The sequence below is a fragment of the Chiloscyllium plagiosum genome, unplaced genomic scaffold, assembly GCF_037043375.1.
Source record: "Chiloscyllium plagiosum isolate Xiang-an unplaced genomic scaffold, Cpla_swu_hap1 HiC_scaffold_42, whole genome shotgun sequence".
Lineage (NCBI taxonomy): Eukaryota > Metazoa > Chordata > Chondrichthyes > Orectolobiformes > Hemiscylliidae > Chiloscyllium > Chiloscyllium plagiosum.
The window spans coordinates 23,247,509-23,266,120 of NW_028270180.1; the positions used below are offsets into that span (position 1 = coordinate 23,247,509).

The following is an 18,612-nucleotide window of genomic DNA, read 5'->3' on the forward strand; positions in this document are numbered from 1 at the left end:
TCTCATCTCAAGACAACCCTCTAAACTCTGACAATCAACCTTGGGAATCTCCTCTGCACCCCATCTAGGGACAGTACATCCTTTCTCAAGAAAGGAGACCAGTACTGCATACAGTACTCCAGGTATGGCCTCAATATATTGCAGCTGTAATAGGTGCTAATGTCCCTACTTTTAAACTCAATCCTTCTAGCAATGAAGGACAAAATTTCAAATTGCCTTCTTTATTACTTGCTGCACCTAAACACAAACTTCAGGTGATTCCTGAATAAAGACATGCAGGTGCCTCTGCACAGCAGCATGCTGCAATTTTCTACTGCAGATTAATCCAAAATTACTAGTATTCCTACCAAAACTGATGACTTCACATCTAACATTGTACTCCATCTGGCAGACCTTTACCCACTGAATGCCCCTCAAACTGTCAGAGTCCTCTGCATACTTTGCTCTACCAACCATCTTAGTCATCCACAAACTTGGCACTAAACATGGTGCCCAACTCCAAATCACTTATGTAAACTGTAAAAAAACTGCAATCCCACTGATCCCAGAGGCACACCATTAGTCACCGATTGCCAAACAAAATAGCATTCATTTATGCCCACTCTGCTTCCTGTTAGTTAACCAATCCTCTATTCATGCTAATACATGTGCATGGTATTACAGGCACTTTATCTTATACAGCAGCCTTTTATACAGCACCTTGTCAAATGCCTGTACACATTCATTGGGTGCCTGTTGTCAGCTGCACTCAATGTCTTCACAATTCCAGTAAATTAGTTAAACATAATCCACCTTATGAACCCATCTGCCCAGTGAGAATTTCTATCTAACTGTCATCTTGCTATTTCTTCCTTAATGATAGATTCAAGCAATTTCCCCATGACAAGTTAAGCTAACCGGTCTATAATTCCCCATCTTTTGTCTACTGCCTTTTAAAAATGGCCTCATTTGTGGTTTTCCAATCTGTTGGGATTGCCAGAGTCCAGTAAATTTTGTAAAGTTACCATAAGTGCACTTGCTATTTCTCCTGCCACCTGTTGGTATCCTGAAAAGTATTCCATCAGGCCTACCTTTAGCTCTAATAGCTTGCCCAACACAGGAACGATCATATGAAAGAGGCCAAGTCCTTCCCCCTCTACCTTTGTCACCTTGTCAATGACTGGCATGTTACTAGTGTCCTCCATTGGAGACAGACAAAATACTGTTCAGTACTTCTATTTCACAGATGTGCAGGTTAGGTGAATTGGTCATGCTTATGTATGCACACGTGCGTGCAATGGGTCTGGGTGGGTTACAGAGGGTCAGTGTGGACTAGTTGGGCCAAAGGGCCTGTTCCCACACTGTAGGGAATCAAATCTAATCTTTCCTCTTATCCTAAAAAGATGGAATGTTAATCTTAGCCTTTTTTATATATTTGACAAAACTTTTGCTGTTGTCTTTATAATCTGAGCTAGGTTACTCTCAATCTTCCTTCTTTATGGCTGTTGACCTTTTTTTAAAAAAAAAGGTTTTCCAAACCTTCTCATTTCCCCACCAGTCTTTGCCATTTTCTAAGCTTCATCTTTCAACTTGATCGCCTTATTTCCTTAGACATTCATGGCTGATAACCCCTTTCCCTACAGTCCTTTTTCACTAGCATACAAGCAGTTTTTCAAACTGCTCAACAGAAGTGCAAGTTCTCCCATGTTAGTCAACTGTATCTCCATAAAGTCTTTGTGTCTCGTCTACTTTAGCCAACTCCCTCATCTTATTGTAGTATTTAAAGCACAGGACTCTGGTATTACATTTTAAGTTTGCACTTTCCATCTGCATTCTAAATTCAGCCTCCTTCCAAGAGGATCCCTAACTATGAGGTCATTAATTATTCCTGTCTCATTACACAGGATCAGATCTAGTATAGCTTGCTCCTTGTAATGGAACTGACACACTGTTCAAGAAAACAGATACATTCAAGACTGCCTTGACTGACCTGGTTTGACCAATTGACATATAGATTAAAATCCACATAATTGCTGTATCACTTTTACAGCATTAGTTCTTTATTGTCCAGCCCAATGTTATTGCCCTATAAACTATGCAAATGAATGAGTTTAATTTCCACCCAATATATCAACTTTATTCTCCATAGAACCTGCATCTATCACCCTGATGTCATCCTTAAATATCAGCTACACCACCTCCCTTACCTTACTATAAGTCCTCCTGAAAAGTCCGATACCCCTGGACTTAAGTCCCAGCTGTGACCAACCTGCAAACGTGTCCATAATGGCTACTAAATCACTTCAATGATTTGTGCTGTTAACTCTTGTTTTAAATACTACCAGCATTTGGATAAAGTGTTTTCATACTTCTCCTCCTCCCTTCGCCCCCCCCCCCACCATGCTAACATCTACATTAATCTCAATTTTTCCCCCTCAACCTCGTTAGTCAACTGTATCACCATAAAGTCTTTGTTTCTAGTCTATTCTAGCCAATTTTTCTCTCATCTTATTGTAGTGTTTAAGCATAGGACTATTTAGATTTTATCTTTGCACTTCCCATCTGTATTCTAAATTCAGCCAAACTATGATCGCTCCTTCTGAGAGGATCCCTAACTATGAGGTCATTAATTAAATGAGGTCTTTGAAATTAAACCCTACTGCACATTAACTTACTGCTTTCTTTCCTATAAAAGAAACTTCCTTCCATTTTCTTCTTCCACCCCCAGTTTAGAGCCCTAGTGACCATCTGATTTATCCTTTGCTAGAAAAATGGTTCCAGATTAAAGTTAAAAATCACAACACCAGGTTATAGTCCAACAGGTGTATTTAGAAGCACTAGCCTCCAACCATCTGAAGGAGCAGCACTCCAAAAGGCCAGTGCTTCCAAACAAACCTTTTGGACTATAACCTGATGGTGTGATTTTTAAAGGTTGAACTCCCCAGTCCAAACATCAGCATCTCCAAATCCAACTACCAGCATTCCAGATCAGTTCAGGTGGAGACCATCCCAGCAGTACAGATCCTTCCTGTTTTAAAACAGATGCCAATGCCTTCTTGCCCACATCACTCCTTTAGCCATATGTTTACTTAATTTTCCAAACCCTACATCAATTTGCACATGACTCAGTAATCGTGAGATTATAACCCTTGGAGGACCTGTTCATTCACTTTGTTCCTGGTGCTCAGTAATCTCCAAAACAGATCCTCCTCTAGCCTTGTCTGGGTTGTTTGGTCAACATTGACCACAACTGACTCTTCACCCTCTTGCTCCAATATCCTTTCAAGCTAGGTAACCCTAGCACCAGGCAGGCAACACACCATAGTAGACTCTTGATCCTGCTCAAGGATGCTATCAATTCCACCTAATTGTACAGTCCCCTATACCCACCACTTTTCTTCACTCCCCTTGTTGAATGGCCTCCTTTATCATGGTGCAGGGGTCAGCTGGCTCATCTTCCCTACAGTCCTTATCTTCAGGGAGCAAGTACCTCATACCTGTTGGACAAGGTCATGAGTGAGGTTCCTCCATTCCAGAATTCAGCATCCTTCTACCTGCCTCACTTAGCAATCAGGGGCAGCAGGATGTAATTGCAATTGAATTTGAAGTACTAGTTACCAGGCATGATGGCCTCCTGAAACACCACTTAGAGCTACTTCACCCCCTGCTGGATGGGCTACAGCATCTGAAGCTCAAATTCCACCTCATGACTGAGCAGAAGTTCCTCAAGCAACCACTTTGCAGTGACCGCATCCATACGAATTGCAATGGAAAATGCAAACTCCCACATCACAGCTACAGCACATCAACGAGCTATCTCCACTTTATTACTTAATTTTATTAAGGAGTTAATAAATCTTGGCTGTGTTCTTTCAAGTTTAGTGCAGATTTCCTACCAGCCCATCAAGTCACAGCTTTCCTGTGACATCACTCCAGACTTTTCTCACAGCTACAGTGTGCACTGAGCTCAGGTAGTTTATTTGGCCACAATTCCCAATTGCATTCATAGTAATAGAACATAGAAAGTTACAGCACAGAACAGTGCCCTTGGCCCACGGTGTTGTACCGAGATTTAATCCTAATGTAAAACAGAGTAACTTAACCTACACACCCCTCAACTCACTGCTATCCATGTCCATGTCCAGTAGTCACTTAAATCTCCCCAATGACTCTGTTAATAGTTTGTCTTCATTCTAACTAGCCATACTCATTTACAACCTCAGCATAACTAACCACGATCATTGTTCTTCCAAAAAGGTCAGCCGCATCTCAAATCCAAAACTTGTTCAAACAGCCTATTACAGCAATACTGGTTATGGGGAAAACCGATGGATACCATATTTGGATTTTTGAACAGCATAAAGAGATGGACCAGCATTGGCCAAGTGATGTTGTTATCAGACATTAATCCAAAAATTTAACAAGTGCTCTGTGGACCCAGATTCAAATTCCAACATGACAGATGGCGAAACTGAAATTGAAGAAAATATCCAGAATTAAGAACCTATGATAGCCATGAAACCATTCAGATGTCAAAAAACCCCCATCTAATTTGGTGTCCTTCAGGGAAGGATCTCTGCCAATCTCACTTGGTCTGGCCTATGTGTGACTCAACTGCCCCATGAAATGGCTTAGCAATCCACCATCAACTGCTACAAAAAAAACGTCTTACAGTTAAGACACTGGACAGCCAGCCTGGCAGTAACATCGACGTTGGAAATGCCGACAGCAAACAAACATCCCTGCAAAGTCATCTTTAGTAACAGCTGGGGGCTAGGCCAACATGGACGGACAAGTGCGTTGTGAATATGGGATCCAGACCCCATCATGTCTCATGGCTTCAGGTTAAACATGAGCAAGGAAACCTCCTCCTGATTACCATGTAACATTTACCCTCAGCTAATAAACAATGCTCTGTCATCCAACACAGAGGGTGCAAAATCTACTTGCTGAGGGGATTTCAGTATCCATTAAGTAGCAGCACAACTGGTCCAGCTGGTCTGGTCCTAATGGATATTGGTGCTAGACTGAAGTAGTTAGAGGGATGCAGCAAACAGGAGAAAAGTCTACTTGATCTTTGTTACTAATGTGCCAACTGCAGATAGCAATAGTAGATTCTAATTTAACAGTTTTGTACTCCAGCAATCTTGTGTTAGCAAGTTGTGCAATAACTGCACCAAACTATTGGGGTCAGAATCACATTATAGCCAAAACTGATAAGGAAAGTTTGCATCCTATGAAGAATGTTAACCATTATTTGATCATGTTAAAGCAAATTTGCATGGAACCATCTGCACAATGGACAGATGTAAGAGTGACCAGTAGTTGGAGACAACAGTGTGCCATCATATTAAAAAGGCAGCAGAATAGGTGAACTGACTTTTGTTTGTTTTCATTTTGGTCTGAAGAGTAGCAGGTGGGAGGAGGCCTCCAGCAGTGGCAATATCAGGAGGCGCCAGATGTGGCTCCACCTGGCAAGTAATGGGACACAATGGAGCATGAGAGCACACCAGGAACAGCTCCAGGCATATCTGCAAGTGAGCTGTCAACCTGGTGACATGACCAAACAGGACAACTTGCTTGTCAAACAGCATAAGCAGATACAGAGTGAAGTGATCCCACAACCAACAGATCAGATCTATGCTCTGCAGTTCTGCCACAGGCATGAATGGTGGCAGACAATGAATTACCTCATCTAGAGGCATTACAAATATCTCCACAAATACATCAGTGCAAAAGGCAAGGCTGAAGCATTTGCAACAACATTCAGTAACAAGTGCCAACTAGATGATCTATCACAGCTTCCTCCAGTGATTGCCAGCTTCATAGTTAATCTGTGAATTCGATTCACTCCATGCAACAGTGGAGGCCCTCAACATGCAAAAGGCTATGGGCTCTGACAAGCTAAACAAACCTATTACCAACAGATTAGATCTGAAGACTTGTGCTCCAGAACTTGCCAGATGCCTAGCCAAGCTGATTCAGGTACATGATTACAACAGCAGCACCAACCCATGTGGAATATTTCCCAGGTATGTCTTGTACATATAGCAGGACAAATTCAATCTAGCCAATTATAGCCCTAGTCTGCATCAAGTCATTAGTGAAGTGATGGGTTTCAGTGCCATCAAGTAGCAGCTGCTCAGCAGTACTGCTTGGTGGCACCCAGCTTGAAATCAGCCAGGGCCACTCAGCTCCTTACTTCATTATAGCAAGATTCAACCATGGACAAAAGAAATGGAAAGAATGTCAAAGTGTGCTATCACAGAGCCCTTGAAAAACCTGAATCAATTGTAATCATGAGTCAAATTTTGTTGTTTAGAGTCACATCTAATTAGAGGAAGTTGGCTGTAGTTGAAGGCCAGTCATCTCAGCTTAACGTAAAGGTATTCGACAAGGTTCCCCATGGGAGAATGGTTAGTAAGGTTAGATCTCATTGAATACAGGGAGAACTAGCCATTTGGATACAGAACTGGCTCAAAAAAGGTAGAAGACAGAGGGTGGTTTTTCAGACTGGAGGCCTGTGACCAGTGGAGTACCACAAGGATCGGTGCAGGGTCCTCTACTTTTTATCACTTGCATAAATGATTTGGATGTGAGCATAAGAGGTACAGTTAGTAAGTTTGCAGATGACACCAAAATTGGAGGTGTAGTGGACAGCGAAAAGGGTTACCTCAGATTACATCAGGATCTGGACCAGATGGGCCAATGGGCTGAGAAGTGGCAGATAGAGTTTAATTCAGATAAATGCAAGGTGCTGCATTTTGGGAAAGCAAATCCTAGCAGGAATTCTACACTTAATGGTAAGGTCCTAGGGAGTGTTGCTGAACAAAGAGACCTTGGAGTGCAGGTTCATAGCTCCTTGAAAGTGGAGTCGCAGGTAGATAGGATAGTGAAGGCGGCATTGGGTATGCTTTCCTTCATTGGAAGAGTATGAAGTACAGGAGTTGGGAGGTCATGTTGTGGCTGTACAGGACATTGGTTAGGAAACTGCTGGAATATTGCATGCAATTCTGGTCTCCTTCCTATCAAAGATGTTGTGAAACTTGAAAGGGTTCAGAAAAGATTTACAAGGATGTTCCCAGGGTTGGAGATTTGAGCTATAGGGAGAGACTGAACAGGCTGCGGCTGTTTTCTCTGGAGCGTTGGAGGCTGAGGGGTGACCTTAGAGGTTTACAAAATGGAGGGGCATGGATAGGATAAATAGACCAAGTCTTTTCCCTGGGGCCGGGGAGTCCAGAACTAGAGGACATAGATCCCTCATATCTTTCCCCTCTCACCCTAAACCGAAGGGGCAACTTTTTCACGCAGAGGGTAATATGTATATGGAAATGAGCTGCCAGAGGATGTGGTGGAGACTGGTACAATTGCAACATTTAAGAGGCATTTGGATGGGTATATGAATAGGAAGGGTTTGGAGAGATATGGGCCGGGTGTTGGCAGGTGGGACTAGATTGGGTTGGGATATCTGGTCAGCATGGATGGGTTGGACCGAAGGGCCTGTTTCCATGCTGTACATCTTGGACTGACTGGCTCAGGATAGTGTATTAGGACACATGATCTTCTCTCCATCATAAGAGGTCAGAAGTGGGGATGTTTAACAATTGCACTATTTAGCCCCATTTGCACCTCAAAGCAGTCAATGTTCAAACAGGAACTGAACGTAAACCAGGTGCAGGCTGACAAGTGGCAAGTAACATTCAGAGGCCTTACTTGGAGATGGTTATTGCCTGGCAACTAACTACCACCCGATATCAACAGAATCCACGATTGTTGTCCAGAAACTCAACTTACTCATCAAGTATGGAGTGCAACAACTACTCAAAGGCTACGAATACAGCAAGTAATTCACATCACAAACCCATCCCAAAAAAGCCACAAGGCAGAATTCAGTGTGATGCAATACTCCCCACCTGCAGCTCAACTACCACAAAAGGCTTTATGTAATCCAAGACAAAAGCAGCCTGTTTGATTGACACCCATAAACATCCACTCCCTCCACCACTGATGCTCAGGACACACTGCTACTACTACAGATGCGCTGATCTTGATAAAGCCTTAAAATAGCATTTTCTAAACCTATCAAATCCACCTAAAAAAAAGGACAAGGTGAGCCACCTGACCATTTGGATGTAGAAATACTGCCATCCCTTGACTATCATTGGGTCAAAATCCTGGAATTCCTAAGGGCATTATGGATTGTAGATGGCTCCAGGCAGCAACTCATGATCTTCAAGCACAACTTTGGATAGACTATAAAAAGGCAGGAAGGCTGTTTGAAGTGTGCCTACTTCAAACACCAGGAACATCCAGAATAAAGTGGGTGAACTTGCAGCATGGGTTGATACCCGCGACTTCAGCATTGTGGCCATTTCAGAGGCATAGCTAGAGCAGGGACAGCAATGGTTATTGCAGGTTCCAGGATTTGATGTTTCAGCAAGAACAGAGATGGTAAGAGAGGGGATGGTGTGGCACTGTTAGTCAATGACAGTATTAGGTAGCAAAGAGGACTCATCTACTGAGTGTGGGCTGAGGTTAGAAACAGGAAAGGACGAATCACCCTGTTGAGAGGGTTTTCTCTAGGCCTCAACAGTGCAAGATGTAGAAGGATTGCAAAGATGATCTTGGATAGCAAAAGTAACAGGGTAGTGATGGGGGAATTTAACGTTCTAATATTGATTGGAAATACCATAGTAGAGTACTTCAGATAGGTCAGTTTTTGTCCAGTGTGCGCAGGTTTCCTGACAGTATGTAGACAAGTCAACATGGGGAAAGGCCACAATGAATTGGACACTGGTCATGAACCTGGTCAGGTGTTAGATTTGGTGGTTTGTGAGCACTTTAGTAGTGACCAGTTTGGTTATGTTCACTTTAGCAATGGAAGAGAGGTAAGTATTGCTGCAAGGCAAGAGTTATAGCTTTTGGTACGTTTGGGGGGGCTGAGGCAATTATGAAGCATAGGATGGGCACATTGAAGTGTGAAGCATGTCCTTGATAAAGTATGTATGTCAGACAGGGAGGAAGCTGTGGTTTACTAAAGTTGACACTCTTGTCAAGAGAAAGGTGATAACTTGTGATGATGAGATGTGAAGGCTCAGTTAGGGCACTCGAGAGTTACAAGTTAGCCCGGAAGGACCCAAAGTGAACAAAAAGAGCATGAGGGGACATGAGTAGTCATCGTCAGCGGTAGAATCAGAGGAAAACCCATAGGCATGCCAGGAATAAAAGAATGACTAAAGATTAGAGCCAAATCAAAGACAGCAGTAGGAAGTTGTGCATGGAATCTAACAATATAGGAGAGGAGCTAAAATGAATATTTCAGTATTCACACTGGAAAAAGACAAAGTTATCAAGGAGAATACTGATTTACAGACTATTAGACTAAACAGGATTGAGGTTGAAGTAGTGTTAGCAATTCTGCAAAGTGTAAAAATAGACATGTCCCCTGGACGAGATAGGATTTATTTTCTCTAGGAAGCTAGGGAGATTGCAAAGCCTTTGATCTTTATGCACTTATCTACAGGATGAATGCCAGAAGACTGGAGGCTAGCAAATGTCCCCTTGTTCAAGAGGAACTCGGGACAACCTGCTAATTATAGACCAGCGAGCCTTACTTTGATTGTGAGTAAAGTGTTGGAAAGGATTAGAAAAGATAGGATTTATCATCTTGAGACTTATACGTTGATTAGGGATAGTTAACAGTTAAGGGTAGCTGTGTCAAACCTTTTTTGGAGAAGGTAACCAAACAGGTGGATGACAGTAGTAAAGCAGTTGATAAGATGTACATGGATTTCAGTAAAAAGTGTTTGATCAGGATGCAACCATTTGCCACCAATTAGCCACTGCCCTTTCACCACAGAGGATGCTTCGCCACCGTGCCATTGAAGACGATTAGCCAGTTCACGACCACACCAATTTTTGGAACAGGAATTTTTAGTATGGAAACATTAGTAAATGTCGCAATAAGAAGTTTTACCACGATGGTTTGATATATATTTTTGATAAACTATCCAAGAGTGATTCAAGTATTAAGTTTTGGCGATGTGAACAAAGGGGCCGATGTAATGGACGGATTCACACAGTGGCATTGTGACAAAAACAATTAGTGGAGACATTCTCCTTCAGCAGCAAGCGTCCAAGTTGCGAAAGTGAGAAGTTTAAAACGTTGTGCAGAAGAATTGCAGGAAGTACCTAGTGCTCTTATTAACTAATGTGTAGCTGATGCCCCTCAGTCAGTCCTAGCATCTTTATAGACAACAAGCAGCACGAAAAATAATTCGACGAAAAAGGAATGATGTTAGTTTAGTGCCACCAAACCCTACTGATCTTCAGCATTTGGTGATTCCAATGAAATACAAAGTATATAAGCCGGATAACAGAGCAGAAGAAAATTTCTTTTGGCGGATAGTGGTCAAGGAAGTAATTGAATAATCGTATTTGGTAGGGAATCTTGGATACATCATTTAGCAGAATGCACCTGGTTTGTGGATTGTACATTCAACATAGCCCCTATTTTATTCTCAGGTATATTGTATTTTAGCAAAAAGACTTGATGGGGTTCATCCAATATTGTATATACTTCTACCAAATAAGCAGCATTCAACATATGTATGCATGTTTAAAATGGTGAAGTCCTAAGTACCTAATCTCACCACAGAATATCCATTGTGACTGAGCAGGTAGTTAGTGCTATGAGAGAATGTTTTCCTGAAGTTAGAATTAGAGGCTGTTTCTTTCATTTGGCACAATGTATGGATATATTGCTGCAGTTGGAGCAACTTGTCAATACAACACTGATCCGGATTATGCTTTAAAAGCAAAAAATGATAATTGCTTTGGCTTTTGTGCCACTTTGAGACCTTGATAACTATGTAGAAGCACTCGCAGATTTTGCCTCAAGAACTACAACCAATACTAGATTGATTTGAATTTAATTATATTAGACCCTACAATAGGCGTGGCAGTAACCAAAAGGCACCTTTGTTTCCCCATGTGTGGTCAGTCTGAGACAACAATAAACGATGAAGATCGCACAAATAATCATGCTGAAGCCATTCATCAAGAATTGCTTTTGAACTCTGAGCTCACCACCCAACCATATGGAAATTTTTTTGGAACTTTAATGAAAGTGCAAAAGGGTGTGATTTATACATAGAACTGCTGATAGCAGGTTACCCACCACAAAAAGCTAAAAAAGTATCGAGACGCAGACAATAGTATAAAAAAAATTGCTGTTGAATATGGCAAAAAAGAGATTGTTTGGAATATCTTAGAGGAATAGCGCATAACTCAAATGAACTGAACTTTCATTAATATTAAACAATGAGGGATTTTACTGCCATTATCAATATTTTTAAAATTGACTTCCTTTTTCTGGTTAAAGTTTGTAACTCATAAACCAATAGTCTCCAGAGGTGAAATACCTCCAGTGGAGAAACGCTAGTGGCGCATCAACAGTGGCTAATCAGTGGCAGTGAATGTGCCGCGGCAAATCGCCACCAACCCTGTTTGATAATGTTCCCATGGTAGGCTACTGCAGAAAACAGAGGCATGGGATTGACAGCGATTTAGCAGTTTGGATCAGAAATTTTCTTCTTTCAGCGAGCCAGAAGATAGTGGTAGATGGGAGATGTTCATCCTAGAGTTCAGTTACTAATGGTGTATCACAAGGCTCTGTTTTAGGTCCACTGTTGCTGGCCATTATGAGTGACCTCGATGAGGGTGTAGCAGTTCAGGTTAGTAAGTTTGCAGATGACACCAAGGTAGGTAGAGTTGTAGACAGTGCCAAAGGATGTCACAGGTTATATAGATAAACTGCAGAGCTGGGCTGACAGGTGGCAAATGGAGTTTAATGTGGTGATGATTCACTTTGGAAGGAACAACAGGAATAGAGTACTAGGCTAATAGTAAGATTCCTGACAGTATGGATGAGCTGAGAGATCTCAGTGCCCATGTATGTAGATCCCTGAAAGTTGCCACCCAGGTTGATAGGGTTGTTAAGGCATGTGAGCTTTTACTGGTACAGGGATTGAGTTTCGGAGCCACAAGGTCATATTGCAGCTGTACAAAACTGTGACCATACTTGTACTGTGGTCGCCACATTATAGGGAGTATGGAAGCATTGGAAAGAGGTCAGAGGAGATTTACTAAGAGGATGCCTAGTATGGAGGAAAGGCTGAGGAACTTTAGGGAGTTTTTGCTAGAGAGAAGGTCGCGAGGTAAAAGAGCCCAAAAGATAGAGGATTAGAGAAGGTGGACAGTAAGACCTTTTTCCACTGATGAAAACAGTTAGCATGAGGGCCATAGCTTTAAATTGAGGAGTGATCGATATAGGACAAATATCAGGGCTAATTTCTTTACTCCGTAGTAGGGGGTGTGGAATGCACTGCCTGCAATAGTAGGCTTGCCCACTAAGGGCATTTAAATGGTTACTGGATAAACATATGGATGATAATGGAATCGGGTAGGATAGCTGGCCTTCAGTTTGGTTCCATATGTCAGAGGGCCGAAGGGCCTGTATGGCACTGTAGTGTTCAATAAATGCTGGCTGGCCAGCAATGCCCAGTTCCATGTTAATGGGTCTAGGTTGCAAGCAGCTGTGCATCACGTGGATCAGGGATATTCTGCAACCATTTAAGCGATAAGTGAGTCAAAACAAGAGAAACTAAGTGTGAAGTATGCTCATGACAAGCTGGGTAGAAAAAGTAAACCACAAAAAGCAGAGAGCTTGAAAGGGAATTTTGGTAGAGTGAGTAGACAAAAAAATGCAGATGAAATGCAATTTCTTCATTTAAGTCATCTAACTTGGAGTAAAAAAGGATTAAGTGGTGAGAAATGATCATTGTCAGAGAACCTTTGTACATGTATTACCATGTTAACCTCTGGTTAAGATCTAAAGCAGAAAGGGGGGAAAATGGGAAATGCAGACTTTTAACACTGACCAGCCATTTAGGATTGAGATGAGGTTATGAATCTTTAGAATTCTGAGTGCCACAAGAGCTCACTTGGCAAGCATATCCCATTGCTTACTTTGCAAGTCATTAATCTGCCTGTGACAGAACGCAGCTTCAACCATCTCAAGAGGGATATCCAATTTGTTTAGTTGGATTTTTGTTTTCTACATTTCATTAGTGACTGTTCACACTATTTTGCTTCCAAACTAACTTGTTAAACTAATACCACTTGAACAATTCAGTTCAGATTTACCAATTTAATAGTTATATGGAAATGTTCCATGGTCTTCAGCCTTTTTCTGAAAAAAGGAGGCAAACTTCTCCAAAGTCAATCGCAAATTATATTAATTCGATGGCTTAAGAATTTGTCCAACAATTCAGTTCTTATTCGTTAACTTGGTCACTAATAAGCCAAGGAACAAATATGCCATTCCTCATTTGGTCTGGATTTCATGCAATTCCAGACTGCAGCAATGTGATTGACTTTTAGCTATCTCCTGAATTCGTCTTGCAAGTAGTTGCTGAACAAAGGCCTTGGAGTGCCAATTCATAGTTCCTTGAAGAGTAGAGTCACAAGTGTACAGGATAGTGAAGTGGCAATTAGCATACTTTGTATGCAATGAGCTGCCAGAGGAAGTGGTGGGGGCTAGTACAATTGCAACAATTAAAAAGGCATCTGGATGGGTATATGAATAGGAAGGGTTTGGAGGGATATGGGCCAGGTGCTGGCTGGTGGGACCAGATTGAGTTGGGATACCTGGTCCATGTGGACGGGTTGGACTGAAGGGTTTGTTTTTGTGCTTTAAATCTACGACTGAGTGTCCCCAATTAGTCAACATTATAGCAAACAAACGTCAACATTATAGCAAACAAACTTTATAGCACAACCTGTACTATATTGTAGCATTGCAGATATGCACAAATTGGGACAAGCTTCAAACATCTAGCTCAAAACTGGACATCTGAGAGGCACTGTGGATCAGCAAATTTGAACAACATATGCTAAACAATGATTAGAATATCTCCCTTCCTAGTTACTGCTAAGCTGACAGTTCAAACCTGGTTCAATTAAGGAGTGCAGGAGTACGCACTAGGAGGCTTACTTCATTATTTATTAACTTGGATAATGGCAGAAAGCCATACCCAAACTTGACTGCAATTAAGTGGCATTGTAGATGGTGCAGACATGATAGCATAACATTAAGGGATACTGATGCGACTAATTGAATGAGCAAAACTGTAGCAGAAGGAATTCATGTATTCACTTTGGGACCAAAATAGGGTAGATCAGGGTACTTCCTAGCTGGTATGAAGTTAGTGGATGTCCAGAGATTTGAGATGCTGGTGTATATCTTTAAAGAGCCACAAACAGATGCAGATAATCTAAAGCTATGAAATGTTGACTTTTATATCTAGAGAACAGGAGTACAAGGATGCACAGGTTATGTTGCAGTTATAGAAAGTCATGGTAGGTCCCCACTTGAGTATGGTCAGCAGATCAGTGTAGCCCACCTTAGGAATGATTAGTTGACCTTGGGAGAACAGCACAATATAGGTTTACAGATTTATACCCGAACTTCAGTGGTTTGAGAAAAATACACAAATTAGCCCCATTTTCTAAATTTAAGAGACGAAGGGGTAATCTGATAAAGATATTAAACAGGGGAGATAAAATTATTTCCACTGGTTGGGGTTTCTCAAACTATAGGCATAGCATAAAAATTCAGGAGAGAGAGGTTATCAAGATTCTACACCAAAGTTTGCAACTCCTCTCCAAAAGCAGACACGAGTTGTTAATTTTAAAAGAAATACATTTTTGTTAGTAAGGTATTAAGGGATGTGTGCAAGGCAGTATATGGAGCTAGACCATCAATCAACCATGATCTGAATGATAGAACAGACAAGCATGAGGCACTGAATAGCCTATTTTGTGTAATGAACCCTCAAACTACACTACAAAAATTATTTGCATGCAAAACAGAAGTAGCATGCAACTGACATGACCAAGCAATCCACAAAACAACAGATCAGATCCAAGATCTGTAATCCTGCTACATACAATTATGATTAAAAGAATGGGAGTCAGATGGTATGCAAATATCCCAAACCTCCGAGCAAAGGAAGCCTCTAACCATCTCTAATGGAGAGACTGGATCCTGACAACATTTTGGCAGTCGTGCAGAGTACTGGAGATTTGTGCTCCAGAACGTACCTCAGCCCTAACTAAGCTGTTCCAGTACATAGTTGCAACACTTGCATCTGCCTGACAGGACGGAAAATTGCTCAGATACAAGCACACTACAGTCAAGTTGCAACCACTTGGATTCCCCGTTTAGGTTCCACCATGACTACTGCGTGAGAGCGCCTCCTTCAATACGAAGGCTACATGTAACAGCATTGCTTCCAAATGTCCCAGCACACTGGAGGCATCACACACCATGACTGACATGTCCAAAAACTCTGCTATTGTGTATCTCAATGGTAGAGTGTAACATCGAAAAGATGCATGGCAGAAATTTACCAAGGTTCCATAGACAACTGCTTCAAGACTTGTTCATGGGCTGAGACAGCTCTACAATTTAAATTACCAAAACATTGTTTCTCTCTGCTACATTTAGCCTGAACCTGCAAAAATCTGAGTCCTCAGCTTCAAAAGCTTCACGCTTGCTCAAACATATGCTCAGTTCCACCACCAACCTGGATCTATTCCTGCACTGCCAAAAAGTAGAGTTTGTTTACCTGTGGTCCTTTGACTAATTACAAGCATCACCACCACACTAATTCTATTCAAACACCAATACCTCATTAGCTTGTCCCAATGCATGATGCTTTGACTTAGCCTGACAAACTTGTCCAGAATTCCACTTCCCCTGTCTTGAGCTGTGCTATGCAATAGTGGAACAGAGTTTAGTTCACACAGCCTATTTGATAGCTACTTTATAGAAAGCATTTTATAAGCAAATTAGATTAGAACCCAAAACAGATTTACTAATAACACCAAAATCTCATTTTAGCAATCACCTCCAGACAAAAAGTAATAAGGTTTAGAGACAAAATTAAGAATTCTAGAGTTTATAAAGTCAATATTAATTTGGGTTCCTGCAAACACAGGTGATTAAAAAAAGTCACAAATCTGTTCTTTAGCTTGAATGTCAGCTAGATTTTGGTTAAGCTCAGCAGCAGGATCTATTGACTTTCACAAGACAATGCTCATCCCCAATTTATCAAAGCTTTGTGCTTAATCAAATCTTTTCAAAACTTATGACCCAAGACTGCCTTCACAGTTATCACCTTCCACTCACACTTGAGAAAGTTTTAATTTTGGCATTAAGTTCAAATGAGTTAGTACCTTTCCAACAATAGTTATAACTAGGTCAAAGGAAGAGGCACAAGTTGAAGCAGCTGGAGAGGTTTGAAGACTAGAACAGCAACAAGTCATCTGGCTGGTTGACAGCAGATTTCTTGATTCCCATAACCCAGTCAGCCACTGGTAACCCTCCTGAAGAAGGGTTCATGCCCGAAACGTCGATTCTCCTGCTCCTTGGATGCTGCCTAACCTGTGCTTTTCCAGCAACACATTAAGCTCTGATCTCCAGCATCTGCAGTCCTCACTTTCTACTGGCAATCAGTAATAGAACATACAACACTACAGTGCAGTACAGGCCCTCAATGGTTCCACAGGTCGGTGCAACAATCTGAAGCCTGCACTATTCCATTTTCATCCAAGTTTATGGAGTGACATTGCAATGCCCTGAAACTTGGTGAGTTTACTGCTGAAGGGCATTCCACACTCCTACTATTGAGTAAAGAAACTACCTCTGACATTTGTCCTATATCTATCACCCCTCAATTTAAAGCTATGGCTCTCATGCTAACTGTCACCATCCAAGGAAAAAAGCTCTCAATGTCCACCCTATCTAATCATGTCTCAATTACATCACCTCTCAACCTTCGCTCCAAGAAAAAAACCTCCGTTCCCTCAGCCTTTTCTCACAAAACCTTCCCTCCATATCAGGCAACATCTCTGCACCCTTTCCAAAGCTTCCACATCCTTGCCATGTGGCAACCAGAACTGTATGTAATACTCCAAGTGCAGCAACTCCAGAGTTTTGTACAGCTGCAACAACCCTATCAATTCAGGAGGCAACTTTATACATTGGACAGAGATCTCTCTGCTCATCTCCACTACCAAGAATCTTTTTAGTCCAATACTGTTTATTCCTGTTGTTCCTTCCAAAGTGAATCACCTCCACTTTTCGCATATTAAACTCCATTTGCCACCCATCAGCTCTGCAGCTTATCTATGTCCTTCTGTGCTGTTTTGGAAAATGTAGGGGGTGATGGATTCTCAGAAGAACGTAGCACAAGCAGCCAAGTTTCTGGTGTTGAGACTGGCTCTAATGCAACAAGGGGTACGTTGGCTTCCAAGAGATCAATTGTGTTAGGGGATTCTGTAGTCAGAGGTACAGACAGATGTTTCTGTGGCCAGAGAAAAAGCAGAATATTGTGCGTTTCCCTGGTGCCAGGATCAAGGACGTCTCCGAAAGGGTGCAGAATGTTCTCACGGGGGAGAGGGGCCAGCAGGAGGTCATTGTCCACAATGGAACCAACGACATTGGAAGGGAAAAGGTTGAGATACTGAAGGGAGATTACAGAGAGTTAGGCAGAAATTTAAAAAGGAGGTCCTCAAGGGTAGTAATATCTGGATTACTCCCAGTGCTACGAGCTAGTGAGGGTAAGAATAGGAGGATAGAGCAGATGAATACATGGCTGAGGAGCTGGTGTATGGGAGAAGGATTCACATTTTTGGATCATTGGAATCTCTTGGGGTAGAAGTGACCTATACAAGGAGGACAGATTGCACCTACATTGGATGGGGACTAATATACTAGCAGGGAAATTTGCTCGAGAGGATTTAAACTAGTAAGGGGGGGGGGGGGGGGGGGGGGAGAGGAGAGAAGGAGGCAGGCCTAATAAATTAAACTGCATTTATTTCAATGCAAGGGGCCTAACAGGGAAGGCAGATGAACTCAGGACATGGTTAGGAACATGGGACTGGGATATCATAGCAATTACAGAAACATGGCTCAGGGATGGGCAGGACTGGCAGCTTAATGTGCCAGGATACAATGCTACGGGAAGGATAGAAAAAGGGAGGCAAGAGAAGAGGGGTAGTGGCATTTTTGATCAGGGATAGCATTACAGCTGTGCTGAGGGAGGATATTCCCAGAAATACATCCAGGGAAGTTATTTGGGTGGAACTGAGAAATAAGAAAGGGATGATCACCTTATTGGGATTGTATTATAGACCCCCCCCCTTAGAGTATAAGGAAGTAGGAGTATACTTAAGAGGGAAATCAGGAGGGCAAAACTGGGACATGAGATAGCATTGTAAAAATCCTTTGGATTCTCCTTAATTGTATTTACCAAATACAAGGACAAAAGGGTCACTAGAGAGACAATAGGGCCCCTCAAAGATCAGCAAGGTGGCCTTTGTGTGGAGCCACAGAAAATGGGGGAGATACTAAATGAATATTTTGCATCAGTATTTACTGTGGAAAGGATATGGAAGATATAGACTGCAGGGAAATAGATGGTGACATCTTGCAACATGTCCAGATTACAGAGGAGGAAGTGCTGGATGTCTTGAAACAGATAAAGGTGGATAAATCCCAAGAAC

General features: G+C 41.9%; 1 protein-coding gene across 4 annotated transcripts in view; it reads right to left on the bottom strand.

The window, feature by feature from the left end:
- Positions 1-18,612, bottom strand: part of LOC122542598 (cytoplasmic polyadenylation element-binding protein 1-like) — a 117,059-nt gene that overhangs the window by 22,216 nt on the left and 76,231 nt on the right. The gene's annotated exons all lie outside the window — the stretch shown is intronic.